This window comes from Varanus komodoensis, unplaced genomic scaffold (genome assembly GCF_004798865.1).
Source record: "Varanus komodoensis strain SLA01 unplaced genomic scaffold, ASM479886v1 scaffold60, whole genome shotgun sequence".
Taxonomy (NCBI): domain Eukaryota; kingdom Metazoa; phylum Chordata; class Lepidosauria; order Squamata; family Varanidae; genus Varanus; species Varanus komodoensis.
In genome coordinates this window covers 3920851-3937744 of record NW_025336223.1, presented here as the reverse complement: position 1 = coordinate 3937744, position 16894 = coordinate 3920851, and positions in this window count along the sequence as shown.

Below are 16894 nucleotides of genomic sequence, written 5' to 3'. Positions count from 1 at the left end.
AAGGTATACACTGGTTAAAACCAATGTCAGCAAACAAATTGGTTTAAAAACCAAAACCTTGTCAGAATACAAATGCCATTGTCTGCTGACAGAAGGACAGTAAAAATGGTGCTAACTCGTCATCACTTGGCTGGGAGCAACCACTGAGAAGACCGCTCACTTTCCTGATAGTTATACCTCTGATGGCAAGAGAAGCGCTCCAAAGAACTTAAAACCTGAACAGGTTCATATGGTAGACTGCACTTCTTCAAACAGCATAGACCCAAGTTGTGAAGGGCAGTGCTTTTCTCTGCCAGGCTCAAGGGCCACCGGTGGCTGCAATTGCTTCAGCTGCAACACTCCAGTTCTCATTCACTCACTCTGTCTCTGCAGTGGTTCTCCTTCTTATTAAAATCTTGCTAGCTTTACCCTCTTGTTTGTACTAGCAGTGGGATGACTGCTATGATCAGGGCTGCTAGAGGAGATTTATGGGGATGGGGGTGAGTGAGAGAGGCACTGGGGGAAGAAAGTGGAAGAGGAATAAATTAATTAGTTGTAGGGTGAGATGGAGGAGCAGAAGAAGCAAAGAAAAATGTTACTGGTTAGCTGCGGATCTTGCAAAATTAAGCAGAGCAGTCTCTTAGTAATGAGCAAAAGAACCTTCCCCAAGTGAACCAGTTGGGATTTGCCCAATGGTAGTGTATTTTCAGTTTCAGCATAATGTGAGTATAGGATTCCTCTACTGTGTTGGGAAAATTTGGATAAATCCTGTCTGAAAAGCATTACTTCTCTGTGCTTTTGCATTGTGGGATCAAATCCCGTACTCCTTCTCAAAACCAGGCTAAGTCACTGTTTAAAATGGCATTGGAAGTCAGTTTACCAGGAAGTATCTTCTTAGCCCAGAGGGCTTCATGTGCCCTGGTCATTCAGAATGTCTAGAGTCTAGATAAGGGTCTGAGCTTATCATGAATAGTTTCTCAGTAGCTTGAATTTACATGTGTAAGCAGACCTGGAGATGGGTTCAAGTTTCTCAACTAAAGTGTCAGTACACTGCAATTAGAAATATTGTAATCTCATTGTCTCTGTATGATTGACTGACATTCCTTTATCTGTTCTGTATGTGATGACCTCAGAACCTTATTGTAATGTCTGCATTCTGTCATCAATTGCCCTGTACCTGGGAGGTATAAATGCCCTGTAATGGTATTGAAGCTTTGCAGCAGAGTTTACCTCTGCCTGACCGGTAATGCATTATTGTGAGTACGGACCTGCGGGGAACCTGGGTAATGCAATAAAGCCACAGATGGTCTGGACGCTTGATCTTTCCCACGAACCCGAGTTTTATTTCCTCTTTTCAAATTGAGATTCCGGGATTCTGACAATTGAAAGCAGAGGGAGAAGTGCTAGGAGAATTATTAGGATACTAACAGCAGCAAATGCAACGGCAGCCTCCACCTGTATTGTTAATTTCATGTATCACCAGGCCTGTGAGAGACGTGGGAATGAGTCTGTGGAGAGGAAGATGACCCGGAACAGGAAGAGCTGTAGGAGGCTAGCAACACTCAGCGTATGCTTTCCCACCCCCTGAAGTAGGAAAGCAATTGTTCTGCTTCTGGAGCCCAGTGCCTGCACCTCGTGCCCTACCCTCTTCCTGGCACCACATTGCACCCTCTCCCTTCCTGGTGCTGTATTTCCCCACACTGGGGGGCAGACAGGCCCTGCAGAGAGCTAGCCAGGCCAACATGGCTGCTCTGAGGCTTTCTCAGTGCCAGGCATGGAATGTCCCAGGAGATGGTCTGTCGAGCTTGTGCTGTGGGTGTGCAGGCCGGCCTTTGCCATATTGGGGTGGTGGTGGGGGGTTCCGCAGGGCAGCCATGCATGCTGCTGAAGAGATTTGTCACTCTGGAGAGCCCTGCAGACGGCATTCTCTTCCACTGCAGCAAAAGTGGGAGAATAGCTGGCAGGGTTTTCCAGAGCAATTGGAGGAGGGTGGAGTGCGGCAATGTCGGGCTTCATCCCACCCCATGGAAGAGTCAGCCCTGGCTTGCAACTCTTGCAAGAGACGAGTCTGAAGGTCTAAGAGAGAGGCAGGGCCAGTGGACTCGGAAGCCGAAAAAGAATAGCATAGCCCAGGGAAGGAGAAAGTCTATCTGGAAGTAAATGGAGGAAGGGGAGGAGTTGAGAGAGCAGAGGGGGAGCTGGAGAGAGAAGGCCTTAGGGTGCACAGAGGTGGAAGCTAGCCAGGCCCACACTAGCAGACAGAGGTGGAGAGAGGCTCAGCGGAATATTCTGAGTGCAGGCTGAGGAAGACTGAAAGAAAACCCTCCAGCAGGGTGAAATAGGGCAGAACATGACCCAGAGACAAAGGGGAAGGAGAAATTCCAACTCCTAAAGGGCTAGCCTGGCTAATGGAAGCTAATAGGTGACACATAGAACCACATCTTATGCAGTAACCTACTCCAATACAGCTGACATCTTGATGCAGTTTTCTCTTTCTTCATCATTTGTGTATGAGATTATGGAAATTTATGACATGGAGCTGCCCTACACATGTATATACGTCCTGAGATGACACAACCGATCAATATACAATTTTAATCCCGCTGATTAAGTTTGAAATTCTTCTCATGGAAGACTGTACTTTTAAAAATGGGTCACATTACTCATCTGTGTGACCTTCTTTCAGAAAAGATCTGTGTAAAGCAAGGACAATGTCACTTTCATTATATCTTTTTTGAACAAAAACCACTTGGGGGCATATCTGCACTACAAATTGATAATTTGTTTTATATCTTGTTGTGGCTCCATCCAGAGGAACCTAGAAACGGAAGTGTGATGTTATACGGAGAATCATCCCATTCCTAAGCCGTGGTACTGGAGAAGAAGGTGTAATAAATCTATCTGTGGGTGTAAGTTTGCCCTTCAGTCGGGGTTTATGAGCAGCTGGAACTGATGTCAAAATTCCTTCGGATGCCTCCAGGTGAGGAGGGTTCCAACCATAGCCGCTTCCTGCACTACTGCGTTCCACCGCCCTTTCTCTCAGATATTAGTGCTATAAACAGGGCTATCGTTAGCATAGTTAGTGGATCAGTACAGAAAAATGCATATGTTAAAGGGAATAGTCATTACAAATTTTTGTATCATGTTGGATTAAAAGCTTTAATTTCTTAAATGAAAACAAATCATTTTTGTAACCATTTTTCTATTTCTTCATTTAACATACAGGGAGGGCCTCTCATTCTCCAAAAGGCCTGACTTTAAGCACTCAGTTCAGGAATGTTCATTCTTGGGGTTCCATCTTCTTCATAGGCCTGTGATCTAATATTATAAAGATGAAAAAAACTGATGTCCACACCATTCACAGTTTTATACCTACTCACATCCTATTAGAGTTGTATTTTTTCCTAAGCTAAATTGTCCCAAATACTGGGAATCTGTCTAAAGGGCTAGGCTGCCTGACCGGTGTTTCATAATGGGAAGGTAATAAAAAATGAATGCGTTTCCTATTTTTCCTAATAGAGGGCAAACTGAATGCGATTGACTAAAGCAATATTTCCCCCTCATTTTGTATACAAACACAATGTTGTTTCATCTCTTCTGCTAATGGGTTGGATCCAAGATCTGCCTTCAACAGATAAAGTAACTCCATTCACAAAGGTGCCTCCTAAAGTTTGGGGGATTTCTCTCTGCACATAACAAACCAACTTTTATCTAGCATTTTCAGGATGCTGGAAGGAAGAAAGTCCACTTCAGCCAGCCTTAAATCTGTATCCAATCTATGATGGTAGTAATATTAAAAATGATGCTGTCATTAATGGTTCTCAACTTTTAGATCAAACATTTTTGTTGAAAAAAGAGATTGATCTTACAAAGTGAAGTTTCAATCCAATGGCCTTTTCTCTCATAATTTTTGCGTGCATAGTGATGTTATCTCAAAAGCATTTTTCCAGTGTAAACTAAGCCTGACTCCTTCCCTCCACCTTCACATGGCAATTCAGAGACATACTTGCCAATACTGAATTTCAAACTAATTTACAATCAAAGGCCAAAATATCAATTTCATACAATTGGAGAAACATAGTATCAGCTAAACTGATATTAAGTATCAATAAAGATTTAAGGAGATAAAAATACAATGTAGTAATAATAAAGATTAAGAAAAATTACACAAAATAGTTTTTTCCAGAAATCCTCCATTTTGGGCCAATTCTGGAATTATACATTTAATTATGTAATCTGGCTTTTTTTGTTCTCTTTAAAGAAATTAAAATACAAAATTAAACTCAAATTTGGTATTTTAAATCTCTCTTCATGTTGCATATATTTGTATTCCATTTTGTGTAAATAACAGTATGTTTTTGTGGATAAGAGGGCAGGAATGGGATTCCAGTGACTTGAAATCTAATCCCCAGTCATGAAGCCAACTGGGTGAATTTGGGCAGTCACAGACTCTCAGCCAAACATACCTCACATGTTAGGTAGTTGTGAGGTTAAGACTGAGAGGAGGAAGAGAATTATCTAAGAAACCTTGATTTCCTTGAAAAGAAAAAAGGCGGAAATAAATTTTATATAAAATTAGCCTAGTTGACTAAAGATACAAATATATTATAGATGTAATTCTCTATAATTTAGTATAATTCTCTGTATAACTGTATAACAACTGTAAGGCGCCACTACACCCCGTACATAGTTTTCCTTCTCCACATTAGTTTCATTTCTGTATCCTGTAATAACTGAAGTTCTGAGTAGTTAACTGAAGCTCAAAAATTCATAAAAGTTGCAAAGCACAAATGCAAATAATAAACTACTGTATCATATATCCATTTATTGACAGCACTGATTTCAGTTTTAATTTTATTAATTTACATTTTGTGGATTGTATATATTGTGCCTTGTGTTTATTAGCTTTAAACTGTATTAATTTATTGTTATTATTGATTTTATTGTTATAGCCACCCAGAGAAAATAATGCTAATGGGGTGGCTTTTATACAAATTTAATAAATAATAATATACCAAATTTAAAACCGTAGAAAGCTGAAAAATTCAATACTAGATATATGAAAAATCCAGATGGCATAAATTCCCCCATCCCCATCATATGGCCTGACATACCATTAAATGCTTAGGAGGAGAATGCCTTAATATGGCCCTGAAAGGATGACCTCATTGGCGCTAGGTGGATCTGTGACCTGTCCCATGGTGGGACAAGTAAGATGATAAGAAACACGCACCAGTTTGGACCAGAGCTCTATCTTGGCCAGCTTTCTTCTGTCCACGGTGGCCAGTCAGACATCCATGGGAAGCCCTCAAGCAAGACACAAGGGTGGTAGCTCTCTCCTCCTGTTGATTCAGAGACTGGTATTTGGGGATATGTTGCCTTGATCCTGTGTAGGATGTAGTTAACACGCCCAGTAGCTATTTGAGAGCGTGGCCGTCCATGAAATGGTCTAATGAGAGAACACAGCTTAGCATAGCTTGAGAGATCGGACCAGAGCAAGCCCAAAACGTGCTCATGCTGAGGCAGAAAGCCCCACCATGGTGGCAAAAATACAGTTTCACATTGAATTATTTACCTGTTGCATCTCTAACGGCGAGGCCAAATTTGCTGCAGATGACCTCACCCTGTGTAGCTGGTGCAGTCATTATACACCCTCTGTCTGTTCCCACAGACAAGGGGTTATGGGACTTCATTTCTCCTGCATCATCTCCTTCCCCCAGTGAAATGGATCACGTGGACACAATTGTTGATGCATTTAAATAAAAGGAACTAGCAGCCTCAATCACTCTAATAATTAATATCCTTGTTAATTGGAGTTGGTTGAATAACCTTCTGAATATTCATGACCTCTCATCACTTTCCCACTCTTCATCTACTGTAATTTATTCCTGTACTTGATAGCTCAACCTTGGAGGTGACATTTCTTTTCCAGCATCAGGACACAGCAGAAGAGGCAGCAGAAACCAAGTATGAAGCTAATCTGATGACTCCACTGCTGCAGAGAGGATGACTGAAGCCTTTCTGGTTTCTTCCAGTGCTGGACTTATGACCATTCTCTCCTTCTAATTATGTGGCTGCATCTGCGTTTCATGGGAAAAGAAGGAATGCAACTGAAGAAATCAAAGGCAGGCCCTCAGCACTGAGTATTGTCAGGATGGATGAATATTCAAATTGAGTACCCTGTGATATGTGCATTGATGTCCCTGGGGGATAGTTGCTTGAAGAAGAGTATTGTTCTGCCAGTGTCCAATAGGGCACTGCCCAGGTAGCTCCTTGGCTCCATCTGCTCTGATTTGGCCTGCCTATATATAATTCAAGGTTAAGTCAAGGTCCTGGTCTAAGCAAGTGCAATTCCCCTGCTTGTCTGAGCAAAAAAGATACTTGTCTTTAGGCTTGCCTTTACCCTTTCCTCCTTTTCCCAGCCCTCCTTAGGCTTGACTGTACAGGCACCAGCTCAGACAGTTTGCCAACCTGTGTTCTGTCCATCTCCTTCCCTCCCACAGTCGTCTGTTCATTTGGCTCTCTTTAACCCAGGCTGTGGCTGTCTTCTTGATGGCAGTTGCTACTAGGATTGTGACCCCAGTGACAATCTGGCCTGTGACTGAGCTTGGGGCTTGTTTTTCCTAGTATTTGCTGTCCCAGTGATAACAATGAACTTCATTTCTATACCTCCCAGTTAGTTTGCTTACCTTGACTTGCAATTGACTGTCTCAGTTCAAGTTCCAACATTCAACTTTGGTTTCTCTTCTACTGGAAGTCACTTCAGGTCTTGTGTATTTGGTTGCCTATGGTGAGCCCATGACTAATGCTTCAAGCTAGTCCAAAACTGTTTTCTGAAAATACCATTTTGGGGTGTTGGTGTGTTGATAAAGCAAACTAAAGAGCCATTTTTCCCCTTAAAAGCACTTATGAGTTATGGGGAAAACCGATCCTTCCTCCATGTAACTTCTGTCTGAATTGATTCCCCCCCCTAAAATTATTTTGCATTGCTAGATTTGTCCTTCTACCAGTGGTAACATTTTTTCCCCTAACCCTGAACTTGACCATAGAAATTAGTAAGGACTTTTGGACTATCAGAGGAAAGACATGCTGCATGGCCCGACTGCTCTAAAAAGGCTACCTCTGACTGGTAATCTGAATGAACATTGTATCTGTTGATTCATCTGTATATCCACAAATTTCCATAATATAAGTAGTCCATTCAACAGGTTAGATCATTATTAATCCATGGATGTTTTTGCAAGCCGTTTCCTCTTGGAAGACTCACTGCTGAGATTCTCATTGAAGCAATATGAGCTATCCTGAAGTTCTTTAATATAAAAGGTGGGCCACTGAATGACCAGCTCCTCAAGATCTTATTGGTTAAAACTGTACCTTTGGACTGGATTCACATGACAGAACAACCCATTATGGCTCACAAACCTTGGTGGTTGTGTCATGCAAACCCAGACCACTTTTTACAAAGTGGCTTGCTTGTGGGTGGCAAGCCACCCGAACAAACCATGGCTTTTTCTTGAGATTGTTGTTTCTACAATGGGTTCTGGTATCATTCAAACCCAAGTGACTGACCACTTCATGGATATAGGGACATGGTGAGCAAGCTGTTTGGGTTTCCCCAGGCCATTGCCAGTAACAGCTGCCTCACCAGTGCCTAAGCAACATGCTTGGTGTCCCCAACTGCAGTTGCAAGCCATTTTTTCCTAAGGTTCCCCCCACATTTTTTGAAGATCACTTTTTTCAATCTCCAAGGTGACAGCCCCCCTACTGTTCTCAACAGCACATTAGAGGGCTGTCACTGCTATGACACCTTTAAAAAAATGTAAGTGCAATAAGTGAGCTGTTAAAGGAAAGGCAAAGACTCAAATTATCTTTGTTCACTAAAGGGAATGATTTGTGATGAGATCCTCTAGCTTTTTAGTTGCACTGGACTGTTCTCAGGTTCCTCCATTCTTTCCTGAGACTCTAGCGGCTTGGAAAGGTGAAAAAGTGAGAGCTATCTCATTTAAAGGAGCGATCCATTTTGACAGAAGCTGTCAAAGTTCAGGCTTCTTCTTAGAATAGGCTTCTGGACAGAGTTAAGCAAGGTTTATTGTCAAGTGGCTCAAACAAGATTCTCTAGAAAAGATGGAAAAGATGCAGGACATTTCAAACAGTCAGGTCAAACTTGAAAGAAAACAAGCAAGCAAACTAGAGGATCTTGTTGTGAAAAGGGTTACTGTACTTGCCATCCTCTTTCACAAGCAAAGATTGCTTGTGTCTTTGCTTTCTTTTGACAGCTTCCCTTTTGACAGCTGTCAAAAGAGTGCAAAGTGAAAAACACAAACTGATTCACACTTTGACTGCAGACACTTAGCAGATCATGGCCCAAGCAGGGCTCCCCATTTTGACCTCTAATTAGATTGGGGTGACAACTTAATATCTTAATAACTTAAAAGCCACAAGTGAACCAGTGAACCCTTGCCATTTGCTATGCTGACTAGGACTGACTGTTTATATTTCTGTAAACACTTTGTATATTTGTGAGCCCAGTCCTCTTGGGTTGGGATTAATTACTATCAGAAGGATTCAGACTTAGTTAGAAGCCATAGATTCTGCACAGTCACTTCAGGAACTGAGGTAAAATATGTATTTTGGGCCAACTGGAACCAGCTGGTTTTAATTACCCATAATTGTTCTTTTAACTGAAATCTACTTTTCGGTTCTAAGTGACTGAACAGACGTTTCACTGTGCACAAGCCCTGTGTCTTATCTCCCTAAAACTGTGCATGCTTATCGTAATTAAAAATTAAACAATGACTCCAAAAAGTTACTAGGCTGAAAATATGGTATTAATTGCAACCCCTATTTTTCCATGCCTCCAATGTAGCAATCAAGAGAAGACAACCCAAAGGTAAAGTTATATTAATGTTCCATATTTATGGAAAAGTATTATTATTATATTGCATTTATATCCCGCCTTTTTTCCTCTTGTGAGGTACCCCAGGTGGCTCACATAGCTCCATTGCATCCATAAACAACGACAACCCTGTGAAATAGGTTGGGCTGAGAGTCAGTGACTGGCCCAGTGAGCTTTGTAGCTGAGTGGGGACTAGAATCTGGACCTCCTGGTTTCCCAAACCAATCACACCATGCCGACTTTCAGTATGTTCCTCAATTCCACATTCTTACTCATAAACACGTTCACGTAAAATCAAGTTTTCTGGTATTGTTTAAGGGAATATACAGCAATTGTTTGATACCCTTAATTCTGGTATTACTATTTTAGCAAGCAAATCAGAACATTAGTGGGACCCACCTTTATAATAAGCTTGAACATACATTTCAAGAAGCAGCTGGTTGAATTACATAGCTTATTATTTATAGGAACTTAACGCTGGATGCATATCTGGGAAGAAAAGGAAATCTGCGTAGGCACCTAAGCGTTGTGCCAATTTACAAGATCTACTGAGGAGCACGAAGTATCCACATTTAAAGTTTCTCAGTCTCTTTTGTCTCATTGGCAAGATCCAGTGTCTAATGTTAGGTATGCAAAGTTCAGTGACACATAAATACTAGTAACTTCCTAATAACAGACACACCAATTTTTCCCTGAGGGACCTAGACGTATGAATACATGCTGGGGCGGAGGGAGAGGGAGTGAGCTCTGAATCAGTTGAAGAGACTTGGCCCTTCAAAATCCACGAGAGACCCCTTGGTTATGAGAAGAAACAAGTATCTCCCTTCAATGACCCCTGATGGTAAAATGATGGGGATCTGAGAGAGGACAAAAACATTTTAGCAAGATTAGGGTCCCCCTCCAGGCCATTTCCCCAAACACTGTTATGATCTAAGATGCCTCAGTGAAAAGCATGAGCACATCAGAGGTTGGTACATAAAAGAATATGAGGCGATGATTTATTTGAATTCAGTGCACTCATTTCATGGTGTATGATAAATAAGGCCTGGGGCCAAGTATACAATTTAGAGTGTGGGAGAGAAAACTGAAGAGCTATCTATTCATTCAGCTCCTTCCACCTTTAGCTCTAAATGAGGTTGGGTTCTTTGCAGAAATAGAAGGTGATAATATAATTAAAGAGCCTACCAAGTGCCAAATGGGGCAGAAGTAAGGTTGAACAAACAGCTTCAGTTGTTATAATTGCAAACCTGTGAGTGTTTGACTTCACAGCTTTCATATTCTTTAAGCATGATGGTCTTTTAATTTTTCCCTTAAATGCAATTTGTAATGAAATTGATTTCCATAGCTAGCCTGTTGTTCAAATTATGAAGTGTGTCCATATTAGCTTATTTAACGTATTTCATTTCTGTGCAGCTGTATTTAGCATCTCTAATACTGGCTGGGTTCACCCAACACATTAACCTCCCTGGGAATTGTACCCATGTGCTATGAGTAAATTTCCCCCATGCTTGACAGATGATCAGGCTCAGTGGAGGGTTGCGTTCCTCTTTTCCCCCTCTTCCCATCCTTCACCCTCCGAGGGGGCACTGCAGGACCACCGGGAAAAGCAGGGTAACAGCAGCCCAAGTTGGAATTATCAGCCAATGTCATCTGCTCCCCCAACCAGTGCTCCTACCTGTGCTGGCAGATATGGATAACTCGTGAGCAGTTCTGCTTTGCTGGCATCAGTAGGGGCCCTGGGTAGTGAACCTGGAGTGGGGAGCAAGAAGGAAAGGGCCTCAAGCTGAGCTGCACGGAGCTGAGCTGCACGGAGGCCACCTGTGCCCCTTGCCCATGTGCCACGGCTGACAAACTGGCAAGTCACAGGGGTCATGTTTGGCTAGGTCTGCCTGAATGGAGGCCTGCCCGCCCACACTGCTGTGGTCCAGTTCCCCACCCCCTTTGCCCTCAGAGGCCTTGGTGCCTGTGGGTGCTGCACCACCTGGGGGCAAAGGGGCTGCTGATGCTTTGCACCCCTTCTGAAATCCTGGTCAGGAGGGCCCACCTCTGGCCCCATTCCCCATGCCCAACCGCTCCACCTCCTTCCTCCCGCTGTGCCACCGCCACTGCCGCAGTGCTGGGGGCTGCAGGCAGGGTCCAGCCGCTTGGCCTCACTTCCCTGAGAAGAAGCACTCCCAAGTGGCTGGTTCTTCTGCTGCTCCCACCCCCGAAACCCTGCATGGAACCTAAGGAAGCAGCATGCCGTGCAACCCGGCGGGTCTCTGCATCAGCAGGAGCCTGGGTGAAAGGGATGGAGCTGGCAGAGCCCCCTTCTGTGGCTGTAACACTGTTTTTCTCCTTTGGCCAAGGGATGTGTTTTTTTTAACTTGGCTGTGGGTTCGCCTGGCACGTGGTTTTCAGCTTGACCAGATTTGGATGACATGTCAACCCACAGGGGTTCAATTACCCCCTAAAACAAGCCATGGGCAACTGAGGTGGTTGCTAAACTACCCCTTTGGAACAGTGCTGGGCTTGAACAATGTGTTAATTAAGAAAGTCACTGTGTCCTGTACCCTCATACATTCCAGAAGTGTTATGAAGACTTTGCCGTTTTGTACCACGGGCAATTCCAAGTACAGGCTTGAGGGCCCTGATCAGTCACTTCCAAGGTTAGTTACTAGTCCGTAGCAGCTCATGGGCAATTCTACTTGTGGGGAAGTCAGGAGGTCAGCAAAGGCAGAGCTGGGTGGAGCGGGAGGTCACGGGGAATAACCATTGTTTGCACACAACTTTTCCCCCTTGCAGACCCCAAGACTGCATCTTTAACTGTTTCCTCATCCACCCCTACTCCTTTTTCCTGTGTATTCTGTTTGCTTAGATTGTAAGCTTGGGGACAAGGAGTGTCTTCCTTTATGGAGTACTTATAAGCTGTTCTAAGAGTCTTTCTGGCTAAGGAGTATGATCAAAATACTCTGCATTAACTAACTAACTAAATAAAAGTTTTAACAAATATTTAGAAAGGCGAGTGTCTATAACCATCTACATGCCCTGCTGGCTGCTTCCAGACTTTGTAATAAAGAAAACGAAAATGGGAAAAGATGCAACAGCAACCAGAAGCAAGCTTGGTGAGCCCCAGCATGCCTATTTCAGCACATTCTTAAGTATTCCACTGAGAATGCTGAAATTAAGAGTGAACTGTTTTAATTTAATTGTGCCTCACCGAATATGCTTCACACAGTTACATGCCACATCAAACACACCCACTAAAAACATTAATTTTTGTTTCCAGCATTTTTAGTGCAGAAAAAAATGTGGAAGCATTACAAGCCTGAAACGATGGCTTATTTTAACTTCCATCCTGTATCCATTTTTAATACTTCAACCCTCTACCTACATACCTGGGAGTAAGCCCTACTGAAGTCAATGCAGCTTACTTCTGAGTAGACATGTCTGGGATTGCACGGTGCAACTGGAAGCAGCCACAAAAGGAGAAGAATGGAAAGTAATGACACGTAAAGACCATTCTGGGCGGTGCTTGAATCTGAGGTGAGCGGTAGCGGTGCCCAGCAAACAGATTGTGCACCGTCTCACACAAGCAGCATTTTATTGTGATCCGGTCGCGAGTGACTTGCTCCCCTCCCTGCTAAGCTCCTTTCAGAGCAAGACGCCCAGCCCAGCAGGAGCACGTGGCAACAACCACAACGGAACAGCACCGAGGCGGCACGCAGAAAGGGCCAGGCGAGGATTTCTCCCTTCTAGGCAACAGGAGCGCCTGGGGGACACATCTGGAGCCATGGAAGGGGTTCCAAGGGAAGCGGCAGCCACGGGCCTTCCAGCGTCGCCGCAGCGGGGCCTGGGGGAGCGCCGTGGACGCTAGAAGCCACCTGCGGCATCACCACGCCAAGCGCGTCTTTTTCACCCTTCTCTCCTCCTCCTCTCACCGTGAGGCCACCCAGAAGCCGCTGCTCCCCGCGACCGGCCGCAGTCCCGCTCCCCTCGCACTGCCCCGGCGCCAGGCGCGCCGCGGGGCGAGACTGAGGCGCCCTGGCTGGCTGAGTGCAGCGCCCCCTCCCCGCCCTGCAGCCCTGAGCTGGAGCAAGGCGGCTAGAGCCCCTGGCGTGTCTTTGCCTTCTGGTCTACGGCCAGGGGGCGCTCCTGAGGCGCCCAGGCTTTTGGCGGGAGGAAGGGACGGGCCGGTCTGGCGCCTCCCCAGAACGCGTTTGCACCGAACGAAACGTGTTGCCCGGGGCAAGATTCACCGCTGTGCAAGGTTTCCTCTAGCGCAAGCAGAGATGCGCGAAGAACGGAGTGCTGTATTGCCGCCGCCGCCCTGCATCCTAAGAAGAAAATAAGGTCTGGGCAGCAGGCAAGGTTAGGCAGGGCAGGTTAGATGAGGCGCTGCCTCTTTGGCCCTTCGCAACGAGTCTCGCCTCGTCCCTTTGCGTTGTTAATAGTGTGAACACCTAGACAGGTATTTGGATGATATCGACCCGGTTTGCACCACACTGCAGCCCCTGGTGGGTCGCTTAACCTCTTTGGTCTGCTGTATTCATGCCAAAGCAGTTGATGTTTCAAATCATAGGTGAATATCCATCAAGAACGTGCTATTAAGAACCCTATTTATGATGAGGTATAAAGAAGTCAACTTACATTATCAAATACTCTCATTCACACCCAAATGTTTTTCGCTATTTAATCATAAAGAAGAGACATTTGAACCTTGCTGTATGACTCATTTCCCTGCCACAGAAATATATTTGCCCCTTCCCACAGAAATACCCCCCCACCCGAGGTTGCAAGCACTCTTCTGGAAAGGACTGTTTTGCCAGCTGCCTAATGGGGTCCAAAAATGCCCCAAGAAGTGCCACACCACAGCTGCTTGTTCTTTGCCGCACTGTTTGCTTCAGTTGGGAAAGGAACTCAAACAAGGGCTTAATTGCACCCACAAAATAATATAGGTCGGATTGCTAAATGGTAGTTGTCCCACTCAGGTTGAATAGCAAAAAAGTACTTTTTAGAGAATGAAATAAATAGTTAACTTTCAGACATGGTGCTATATTTCTGAATTCTGAGATGGTGCCTACCAACCTCATACTCTGCGTGTATATGCTTAACTGTAACTGCAAGAACTCTGTACTGTCTGCATTGTGTTGTTAACTTACAGCACAAGTTACAAAGGCGGATAAAATGTGCATGTCACTGCGGACCTCCTCCTGTGTGATATGGAAGCAAGGTTGTGGCACAGGTAAACTTGTTACATTGTTAGCTTCCGCATTTCACTGCATTAAGTCTTTTATTCTGTTACCTGCCGGGCTGCAGCAGGCTAGTTCTCTTGTATGCCTTTCTCTTTGCCACATCAATACTCTATTCACTGATATTTACTGTACCATTATGTCATGACTCCTCTGCAGTTTCTTCATATTGTTTTGTTCACTAATATATTCTATATTCAGTGTGTTCATATATACTGGAAATTAAGTGAGTAGAGCTGGCTGGAGCTGGGGGGGTCAGACTAGATGGCCTGGGAGACCCCTTCTGACTCGATTTTTTTCTATGTTTCTATTATCTGTTGGTATGTACCTATTCTTTCCTCATCATCTGGTCTGTTGCTGTGTGTGTGACTGATTGGTTGCTTGCTAGTTGCGAAGTTGTGTCTGACCCATCCAGGTAAAGCAGAAATGAATGTTGTTACATCAGGGACTCCCTTTAATGCAGTTCTATTCAAATACCATATTGTTGTTGTTAGTTACGAAGTCATGTCTGACCCATCGCAACCCCATGGACCACATTCCTCCAGGCCTTCCTGTCTTCCACCATCCCCCGGAGTCCACCTAAGCTCACACCAACTGCTTCAGTGACTCCATCCAGCCACCTCATCCTCTGCCGTCCCCTTCTTTTGCCATCTATTGTTCCCAGCATTAGGCTCTTCTCCAGGGAGTCCTTCCTTCTCATTAGGTGGCCAAAGTATTTGAGTTTCATCTTCAAGATCTGGCCTTCTAAAGAGCAGTCAGGGTTGATCTCCTGTGAGATGTGACTAGAAACCTATAAAACACTCTGTATATGTTCTAGAAATGTGCATCTCCCAGTGGATCCGAGCATACATTCTTGTGAGCTGAGAAATTGGGATTCCCTTACAATACCCACACCGCCACCACTGGCAGGCAGAAAGGCATGCTTGGAAGATTGAGCCTGACCCTGCAACCAGCACTTCATGGGCATCAGGCCATGCTTCCATACCTGCCCTGTGCCCATGTGCCACTGCAGCACCAACTTGCCCTTTCACCCACACTGGGCCTCCTCTCATGCGACCACTCTGCTTTGAGCTGCACTTTCAGGACTCAGTTGGCACGCCAGGGCCTAGTCTGCAGCAGACTCCGGAGAAGGATCCAGCTGGTGCCCAGTGTGGCCTGCTGCAGCCCCCCCCCCCCACCAGGGAGCTCAGCTGAGAATGGTGCCAGTGCTGATGAAGTGCCCTGCTCTATCCTGGCTATTAGGCGGCATCAAAATAAGCTAAACGAACCACCCACCTTTTCTCAGCATTTGCTGCCTGTCCCTACTGGAAGGTTTCTCTTCCCTTGTTAGTGAAATTAGAGTTGGAGATGCTTTGCCAGGTGTGTTTTCCAGGATGCTAACAGGAAGCAGCTGCAACCCGGGATGCCTGGATGATGTGTGTGTGGAGGGGGATAGCACTGGCTCCAACTTCTGGGAAGAGGGGCATGGAATAAGCACATGGAGAGTGTTCGAGCGTTCAGGTCACCAGCCAGAGCTCAAAAGGTGTGCTTCCACCTGTGCAGCACCTGCCAGTGGGTGGGCTCAACTCGAGGGAGAAGGCAGGAGTGCCCCTAATCGGCTCTGGCCTCCCCTTTCTCCTTGTACCTCCGCCGGTCCATCGCTCTCCATCTCCCCCCCCCCCACTCTGAAGCCCTGCCGGGGCGCCCTTTTGAGCAGCAGCCCTGTGTGCTGTGCTGCTACCGCCATGCAAATGAGCACTGGGCGCGCTCTGTGTTGTCCTGACAGCTTGCTGGGCTCCCCCACTGCCTGCAGCCCCCCCTCCCTGCAAGGACTCAGTAGCAACGCTGCCGCCTTTGCCACGCATAGGAACCTTCCTCCCATGCGTCCTTGTGTGGGCGCTGCCGCATTTTCACACCATTTCCAAGGCCCACAGTAGTCCTTCCCAGTGATAGCCTGTTCCTCCACACCCTACCCCTAGTGATGCCCTTGAAATCAGGCTGCCTGGGAGATGCAGTCTGACGGCTCTTTTGATCCATTAGCGTGTGTTTCTTAGAGCAGCACTTTGCTGGTGGGGAGGAGGCTGCAAACAGGAAAGGAGGGGCAGGCGGGTGGCCTGCAAGGGAGGGCAATAGGGCCCGGAGAAAGAATACAAAAACGTTCCGTTGCTCCAGTGAGGTCTGGGGCTTCTTGAGTACTGCTTCCGCGGAAGTGGAGATGGGAAGGGAAGGGCCCAGGGGAGGGAACTGAGTGGCTTTGGCGGGGCCTGGCTGCAGCCCACACCTGAGCGAGCGGAAGCTGTGAGTGAGAGGACTGAGCAGAGCGAGAGACAGTTGCTTGTAAGGAGGGTTATGTGGAGCCTGGGTTGCAGGGACTGGCTGGCAGGAAATGGTGAGCGGGAGGGAAACTGGGAGGGAGCATAAACATGCTCTGGCTGCAGGGTGGAGCCATGGGGAAAATGCAAGCAATGTCGCTGCAACAGACCAAGGAGGGAAAAGCTGGTGATGTTTGGATACATGCTGCTATGCGCTGGCGGTCTGAGGGTGGGAGTGGGGTGTCCGGATCAGGGCCTGAGCGACCTTGCAAGCGCCTGCAGAACCAGGAGCGCCCTTGCCAGTCTTGCAGGGAACAGCCGAGGAGCAATTCCTCAGTGCAGCTGCAGGCCCTGGAGAGCAGCATCAGAGGCTTCCCTGCACCGCTGCTCTTTGCCACAGCAACACAAGCTGTGCTGGGGCTCCCCGATGCCTGGCCTCCCGCATCGCCTCGCCTGTCTCCTGCCCAGTTCCTGCCTGTTCCAGCCTGTTCCGGTTT